The sequence below is a fragment of the Simochromis diagramma genome, unplaced genomic scaffold, assembly GCF_900408965.1.
Source record: "Simochromis diagramma unplaced genomic scaffold, fSimDia1.1 OVJJ01000339.1, whole genome shotgun sequence".
NCBI classification, from domain to species: domain Eukaryota; kingdom Metazoa; phylum Chordata; class Actinopteri; order Cichliformes; family Cichlidae; genus Simochromis; species Simochromis diagramma.
Window position 1 is genome coordinate 147842 of NW_024386762.1, and position 9405 is coordinate 157246.

The 9405-nt window shown below is 39.0% G+C and overlaps 2 long non-coding RNA genes across 2 annotated transcripts in view; one reads left to right on the forward strand and one right to left on the reverse strand.

Moving 5' to 3' along the window:
- The window catches only part of LOC120732211, a 24105-nt gene extending 17551 nt beyond the window's left edge, over positions 1–6554 (reverse strand). Inside the window, exon 1 of the long non-coding RNA XR_005695553.1 lies at positions 6521–6554. This is a non-coding gene — a long non-coding RNA (uncharacterized LOC120732211). The remainder of the gene's footprint in view (positions 1–6520) is intronic.
- LOC120732171 lies at positions 6271–9107 on the forward strand. The gene is made up of 3 exons (XR_005695541.1): positions 6271–6565; positions 6668–6786; positions 8156–9107. It is a non-coding gene; the product is annotated as an uncharacterized LOC120732171 (long non-coding RNA).
- Positions 9108–9405: the final 298 nt, after the last annotated feature.

Sequence of the window (9405 nt, forward strand, 5' to 3'; positions counted from 1 at the left end):
GGGCCCGGCGAGCCGCGCCAGGGGGAGTAGGGGAAGGCCAGCGGGCGAGGGCCGGAAGGAGCCAGCTGGGCACAGTTTCCGCCCAGGCAAGTCAGTGTGGAGGTTTCAGAAACAAGTCACATGAGGGGTCAACTTGTCTCAGATCGTTATATTGTCCCTCAGTATAGCCGTGTGTTGTATTCATGAGTTTTCAGCCCCAAATAAAGGCTCTCTTTTCACTAAGTTCAGTTTTGTCTCCTCCCCTCTGTCTGCACTTGGTACTCTACTCTCTCCACACGGTCTGCCCCGGCATCCTGTGACAGTACGAAGTGACCATATCGGACCCACCAGACGCCATGGCTAGCCATGCTTCATTCACGACCGCTTCTAGAAAAAAAGCGGAGTCCATGCCTTTTTTCCTCGGGGGTCAGCGATGAGGCAGCCCTTTCCATTCCTTTGACTAAATCTGAAACGTTATCATGAGCCCATGTTTTGTGCTAACAATAAAGACATAACTTCTGGGGCCCGTTCTTCATACCTCGCTTACGACATCCAAGACCAAATCATCGCGCTAACCGTGAGCTCGCTAATCCGGTTCTCCGAACACACCTGCTGTTGACGATTAGTTCAGCTGGATGAAGTAATGTGAGATCACTGGGTGTCGTAAAATGGGCTACGCATCGATAGTAGAAACATTGATTGGCAACCCTCTGATTGGTCGGCGAAAATGTCGAAGGAGCGCGCTCGGTATTTTTCGGCAGCAGAGCAAGAACTCTTGATTGAGGGATTTCAGGAGTTTCAGAGTTTAATTAAAACGCAAGGGAACACTGCAAAGGCTGCAAAAGCAAGGAGAGAGGGCTGGCAGGAAGTTGCTGACAAATTAAACTCGTAAGTAATTTAATAATAACAATAATAATGGATTGGATTTGGACTTATATTGCTTTTCGTCTCTTGAAAAGAGACCCTGAAATAATCTGTTAGTTTGTTCATAACAGCAACCAAGAAAAGGGCAGAGCAAAAAAAGACAGGTGGTGGTCCTGCACCCCCTCGTCAACAAGTTGGTTAAGTGAATAATACCCTCACGGGAAAATCGATATCTCTCTATGAGCACACTGTCGCGCTGAGCTAAAGGATCCTGTCTGTCCCGCAATATACGCTGAATTCTGTAAAACTCTCCTTATCAATCTTGCACCTTCCGCAATGGGTGGCTTGCGTAAACGGACAGGACATGGCTGCGACAGGCTTCCCAAATCCACCTTCGCTTTTATAGCCGTGGTCTCTCATCTTGATTACACGAAGCGATTTACAGTTACTACTCTGAAATATGAATTACATCTGAAATAATCACATATATGTAATAGAATGTTAATAGTACATTTCCCTTTTTTAGGAAATGACCTGTATGTATCTGTGTGAAATCAATAAAAGGATCAAGTGCTGCATTATCTTTAGTTACATTGATGTTATTTATTTATGGTGAAACAGTGGTGGAATATCGCTGTTGCTTTCGTATAAATGAAGCGGACATACCTGCGTGGCCGCGATCTAATCCTTTTTACATAAAGTAAGCCTGCTCCCGAGCAGGTTTACGCTTACGGCTCTGTTGCTATGACAGCAAGTCCCAGATGAGCTTCGGGGAACCGAACGATCCAAGATCACGCAAAATCGTCAACAATCAAATCCAGCTAACTTACTTAGCGAGGTACGAAGAACGGACCCCTGATGTTGGACAAGTTGTTTTAGGGGAAAACACACTGCCATCACAGAACTGGGAAGCTGACGCTGCCAGTTCAGCCATAGACTATTCACTCCTAAGCATTAAACCATGCAAGGAACTGTTAGATACTGCAGATTATGAACAATCAGGCTGTGGGGGACATGGATAATACACACTTTGAGTATGATTTTGCACACCCTAGACAAGCGACATTAACTGAAATGGCTTTTCTTAAGACTGTTACGGTGTCCGGGGCCTTATTAAAGACTGTGTCCCAGGGCCTGTTGCCTGTTAACAATAAAGCAAGTGAAATAATTTTGACAAGAATTAAGACTGAATCACATTTGGCTAGCCGGTTTGTTCTGTGTGTGAGTATGACATGATAATTTCTGTTCATAAGAGACAGAAGGACCATTTAAGTTATACTTCCTCACTATCTAATGACAAGACTAAGTTTCGTGTTCCAAAGACTGCCGAGGGGTAGGGTCATGTTTGTCATTACACACCAGCTAGTCATTCAAATGCATCTCTGAGCCAGGACCTTTTGACCACAGTTCATAAGTAGACAGATTTAAAGATAATTCAGCCAGACAGCTCAGAGTTAGTACATAAAGTTTTCTGTGCAAAGCCAAGTCCATGTGCATTCCACCCACTAGATTTCTGTCGTACTCATCAATCAGTGTGTGCAATTGAAGGCCACTACTTTGTCATGCCAGCTGGAGGCTCAAGTGAGCCGGTCTGGCCATTGCCCTTTAGTTCTGGAAGCTCAGGAGTGTTGTTTCAAAGATCAGTCCAACCACCATGTCCTCTGTCATCACAGCAACCACCACTACAACCTTCATCCCTCACCAGCTCAGGTTTCAGCTCAACCTCCTGTTCAGGTACTTAGACACCAGAGATGGGCAGTAATGCGCTACAAGTAATGCGTTACTGTAATTTGATTACTTTTTTCAAGTAATGACTAATATAAGGGATTACTATTGCAAAAAAAGTAATTAGGTTACTGTTACTTTCCCCCAAGCACGCTGTGTTACTAAACCGTTGTAATTTGGTTTGTGAGAGTGTCTCATGACAATGACGTAAGCGCGTGTGATGCCAGTGGCAGCAACAGATGTGCGTAAATCAACAATGGATATTATGGAGTGCGGGAGAGAGTATGACCATGCAGCCTTTAAAACGTGGATGTACTTATGTTACTTTAAGTTTTATTCTGTGAAAAGTGACAAAAACATTAGCATCCACTGTACAAGCTCCGTGGGAAGAAAGCGTCTTTATACAGTGAAAAATTAAACTTTAAATCTGAGCAACGGGCCGCCACAGGAACGTGAAACCCCCAGACAAAACAAGAAAATTTCTTGTTTGCACAAGAAACACACTGTCATTCAAAATTGTAAACTTTGCATACTAACTCATTACATGGGTGAACACCTTTCACACATAATTTCAATTAAAACCACAGGGCTTTAAAATAAAAGGGCAGCAGGTGAGCTCCTCTGTTTTTGTCAATGGATGCCAACGTTGAAAAAAGAGGCAGAGCCAGAGTGAGAGTAAGAGGAGGAGGATGCAGATGATGAGGACGACGAAGGCCAAGGAATGTAATCTCAGACGAGATCACAGCAATTTTGGTTGACCATGTGGTCAATCGTGGTCTAACAATGAGGGAGGTTGGGCAAAGAGTACAGTCAAATTTGAGCAGTAGCATCCATCATCACTTTCCGAAATGAGAATAGGTAAGAAATCTCACTGTACTCAATGTGTAGATTACTGTAGCACAGTATTGTCTGTGGACTGTTCTGGAGACTGTGAAAATACTGTTAAGTTTGTGCACGTCTGGAAAATGTATTCCTCCTTCGTATTTCTACATTGTAGGCCTATTCACAGTATTTTACACTATACTATTTGTATTGCAGAGCTGAAAGCTTACCAACACAAGGTGGTGGGGAATGTCTCCTGAACCGGAGATAGGGTTATTGGTTATATTGATATAGGGTAACATAGGGTATATTGATAGGGTCAGCTTATCAACACTGGACCGTGTCTTGCACAGAAATAATCTGAGGACAAACCAGCTCTACAGGGTGCAATTTGAACGTAATTCAGAAAGAGTAAAAGAATTGCAATACAACTATGTGCAAGTAAGCCCCATACAATCCCACAATTGATGCATACTCTCATCACTGTATAAATTACAGTACTGTAATCGTACTCTGATTATTCTTCACAATAGTGACCACTCCAAGTCTGTATTACGTGTGTTTTACGTTATGTGCTTTATGTACGTTATGTGTTTTTCAGAGTCTGTAACTGGTTCACTGTTCACCCACGCATTTTAGTTTTTTCTCTCCCTCCATATTCTCCATTCCTAAATCCTATTATAAGGAATCTTTTTTCTGCCAGAAGTTGGAAAGTGTATGACCAAAATCCACACACACATATACCTATTTCCCAAACTATGGAAGATGCATGTGGAGATATAGCAGTTGATGCTATTCATGGCAGCCCTGTGACAGGCTGGCGACCTGTCAAGGGTGTATCCTGCCTCTCGCCCTATGACAGCTGGGGTAGGCTCCAGTCCACTGACCCAGAACCTAAGAGATGCATCTCTCATCAATTTACTAGTTAGTGAAGCATCATCAGAAAGTGGAAAGGTGTCTGTCAAAGAGCCATTCTTAGAGAAGGGAAAATCACTAAAATCAGTGGTAACAGGTCTTATGGCATGATGAATGCAAATTTGCAAAGCAAGATGGGGGCTCTGTCATGGTTTGGGGCTGATCTCCAGCCAGTGGTCTTGTAGACCTGGTCAAAATAGTACTTTTCTGTGATCATATTTCCATCTATCAGATTTTGCTGCTCCATCTGGAAAGCATGTGACTGCTAACAGCTTGATTTTTCAGCATGACAATAATACCAAACACTTAGTTCTCTTTATTCTGCAAACACCTTTTTTTTTCCTGTAAAGCCAGCTATGAATAGCAGACTGCATCTACATGCTGTTGTTGTTCTTTGTCCTCACACTTGCAGTATATTTTCAAAACATGAAAACAGAAGTGGCAAAGTTTCTTAGAACTTGTGCACCAGTGACGTAGACATTGGTGAAATGATTATTTGAGGTGGAGCTGTTGAATTGTAAAAAAAAGTGCCCACAGCCGAGTGTTGTTTGTTCCTCTCTGACAAATGTGAATTATAACTTGCTCAAGTAGAATTAAATAACACTTGACTGTGAACTGCACCGCACTTTTGCTCATCTTCTCGTCATCTAGTGGACAAAAGACAAAAGCAATGTGAGTTTTTGAAGGCTTTTCGGGGAGTTTTTAGGACAACGTAATGAAAACATGTTACTACATTGCAGCTTAGAAGTAAAATGCATGAACTAATGTTGTAACCTTACTCTGAGACAGGATGCTTCTAAGGTGGCAAAAATGCAGATTTATTGATTTTTTTAACTGCATGAGTTATTTTAGAGAAAACTTACTAGGCAACACAACACAGAGCACTCAAATATATTTATTATTTGTTTCAATAATAAAGCAAACAGTGAATGAATAAAGAGCTTCCTTGCTGAACTTACACATAAGCTTCATTTCTCTGACTCATATAAAGGTATTAGTCAACATGGAATTGATAACATGTTGCAGAACAGCTAAGTTATGTCAGGACAAAACTCACCTTCATTAAACAGGAAATTCAGACCTTAAACTTGACATAGCTGGCTAAGACATTAATCCTAGTTAATAGTACACCCCTCTAGTCTTGTATGACATCAGTGCACATTGCAAAAGCTTCATTTCTACTCTATGGCCATTTAAGGGAACAAATAGGAACCACATGAGCATAGTCTGACAAATTTGACTGCAAACAAAGGAAATGCAGTTATTTCCTACAACTACTTTTTCTTCTGCTAACAACATCCGTTCATCATTTTCTATGTCTGCCTGCCTATGATTTTAGACATATTTGTTCAGGCATTAATTATTAATACACAAAATTTAAAAATTAAAAAACACACAGACAACTAAATGATAACCAAAAATTGTACCTTGTAATTAATTAAGCCCACAAAGTCCAAAACATCTGGAAAGCTTTAAGATGTAACTAAAAACCATGCAATGATTAGCAGATCATGCAGACTCAGAAAACTTTGATCTCAGACATTTTACTATTTCGTAGAAAATGTTAAATTGTTTTGAATATGCAACTAAACGGGTTTGTTAACAACAGCTCAGTAACATGATTGGAACATCTTAGTGAGGCAGAATTTTGCCAAAGGAAAGATGGGCAGAGGTTCATCGATCTGCATTAAACTGCAGAATCATGCTCCTCAGTGTAAAATTGCAACAACCTCAAATATCTGATCTAGAGCACATAATTACAGCCTGAGGTGTGTGGAGGAGATGCCAGGAGATGAGCCACTACAGGAGGACAGAACCATAGAATGGCATCAATCCAACAACTGGATTAGTTAATATTTGGAACTAAAACATAAATGCAATTACTGCCCAATGAAATTCTAGATAAATTTGGTTTGTTTATAGAAGACAAACCACACTGTCAGTTTGACTTGCAAATATGCAGAAACATAATGCTTTACCAAACCGCATCTATATAGTGTTCCGGTCATTTGTTCTCACATTTGCATTGTGTTTATCAACCACAAACAGATGGGTTGAAATTTCTTAGAACTTACATTAGTGACGTAAGAGGGTGTCAATGCAAATTCACATTCTAATATTAGGTGATAGTCAAACATATAAAAACTGAAGCACCCAGAGACAAGTATGATTCTGTGACAGAAGTGAACTATACACTGCTTCGTGTCTGAGCTACACTAGACGTGACCTCTGCTCATCTCAAGTCTTCACTCCACATTTGGTAAGGCCTGTGTTTATTGACTTATGCTCAAGGATTACATTTTCATTTAGATTGATGTTGCTCATCCACTTTTATAATGAATTCCCTGTAACCATTCACCAGCTTCAGTGAATTTCATTTAGTGAAGACATCTGCTCCACCTGGTGTTCCAGACAACCAGCTCGTGCCTGAACCACCGCAGGTTAACTAACCAACCTCTTCCCAGTAAAGCAAACAATAAGGTAAAAGTCCTAACATGGGAAAAGTTTACTTACAAGTGCCACAAATGACAAACCCCACGGCCATTCAGATAACACCAAAGTAATTTAGCAATAGATAAACAGTTACATAACACAAAAACACTATTGTATATAGATACTTTTTTTTAACAATTGGTCCTCAAAAAAATGAATTCAATTTTCATATGATGAATTTTATACTTACGAGGCAGTCTGGCCAATAAACTATCAGACTATCAACTTTTTACAATTTAAACCCAAAGAGTCATGCTGACGTTTCTTTCATTTCCTTTGGCCGCATTTCTTTGCCATGTGGAAAATCAGAGACACACTGCTGAAATGTATTTTTCTGATATTATGATATCTCGCAGATTAAATGTGTAGCTCAACTTCTTTACTCTGACAGAAAATGGGGTTTTCACTGATCGGGCCCACTTAAGATCAAAGCCAGCTGTATACGGCCCACAATATCAACCAAGTATGACATCCCTGATGTACATTAAAGAGAGTTAAATTTCTTGTCAATCTGTGTTGTTCTTGGGATTGTTTTATTGGGTAATGTAAACATTTCAAGCCTTCAGTTTGTATGTGAAACCTCAAAACCAAACTGATGTTGAGTGCCACAACAAGACATTAATAAGACCTCCTGGTTTTTCTTAATGAAACGATCCTTCTTTATGAGCACAAAGCTCACAACAGGCGACTGCTGTTGTGATTCGGCGCTATATAAATAAATTTGAATTGAATTGAGTTATCAACACAATTTAAAAACTGGTATATATCAAATCTGAACAGATCAGATCAAGACAATAAAATATTATATTTCTTAGACACTGTTATAAATTGGCCTTAGATTTTAAAAGGATGCTTCTGCATATGTATAAGAAATTCCCATCATTTAGACTGAATATTCATTGTCTCACACTCAGTCAGAAAGTCAGTAATTCACATGTGCCACAGGTAAGAAGTGCTGATATTACTGCCTCTCATCAAGTCTTAAAAATCTGATATTAGCATTCATCTCAGCTTTACAATAACACTGTTATTATTAAAATATTGAAACAAATGGGGTAATTAGTACAACAGAGATACGTGTAGGCAAAATAATGATCAGGTCCTGATCCTCTCCCTCCCTCTGCTTGACAACAAACACAAGGATAGTACTATTCTAATACGTAGAACCAATACAAATAAAACACTATACAATTAAGTATGATAGGTATAATTTTAACACAAAGTATAATATGCAAAAAAACCCACTTCAAAACCACCGAAGCACAACTGTTAGAATGTAAATGTAGCAATAAAATAATAAAAATAAATAAATAAATGCTTAAATTGAAAAATATGTTATATGTTCTCTCTTCTGCAGGAAATAATGAGGATCCTGTTTGCCTGTTTGATGCTTGTGCTGCTCATTGCCACTACACCTTCAAAAGCAACCAAAGGTTCAAAACAAAACAAAAAGAATGCTGAAGCACAACCAGAAGAGGAGACTAAACGTCTTTACGAACTGTTTAAAACACAGCACATAAATGACAGGATGACTGAGGACCAGTGTGATAGTGAAATATTGACTAGGAATATCTTAGACAAGAATAAACAATGTAAGGAGAAGAATGCGTTCATTCTTAGCGATAGCGAAACAGTCAAATTTATTTGTAATAGGCCAGACAGTGACAGATGCCGCAGTGAGTCACAGTTTGAAATTATTGACTGTGAACTAACGAGTAAGACAGAAAAGACACCTCCCTGTAGATACAACGGCAAGCATCAATTTAAAAAACGTATAGAAGTCAGCTGTAAGGGAGGTTACCCTGTGCATTATTACAAGAGTGCTTTTTAAGAAATGGAAAAAAAACATTCAAATTGAAAGTTTTTTGTTTGTATTTTGCCAAAAACAAAATGTTGGGAAGAAAAGCTATTCAAAAAGGAGTTACATTCCTCATCAGATCTATCTGAAAGCCTTTAGAAATGTTTAAAAGTATAAAATGTCTTCAATGTGATCAACTTCTATTTTCACACATGTTCAATGAAAATGACTTAAAAAACTTCTATTTGTTTGCTTAACATGTAAAATAATTCAAATAATTTGAAATGTGATTTTTGATGCCTTTCAGATTCAGCTTGCTTCTTTTATGCTGTTAAAATTATTTATTATTTGATCGCAAAATAATTGTAAGAAATGTTGGAACAGTTGAAGCGTCAGGAGTCACAGGACTCGTAAGCTGGTATGTTCCTGTTTATTGCCCTGCATGTCTTTTTGATTTCATTTAATTTCTTTTTGCTTTATTAACAATTAAAGAATTCAATTAAGAATTGAAGCAGCAATGCTAGTTGTATTATTACTTTCAAGCTGTTTTCCAACACAACCTGAGCACATTGTAACTATTGAACTGTTGTATACCACAGTGTTCTGTAGTCATCTGAGGCCATCTGCCCAAGCCTCTAAGAACGACTTGAGTTTTATTACATCTAAGGATCACATCAAAAGAAAAGACCAAAAGAGGAAACAACTGTATGTCATTGATGCCTAAGTCTAAACACATGCTCCGCATTATCATACAAGACCAATGACTAAGCAGTTACACATGGCAGCAGCTTAAACCCTCACTTCTCTAC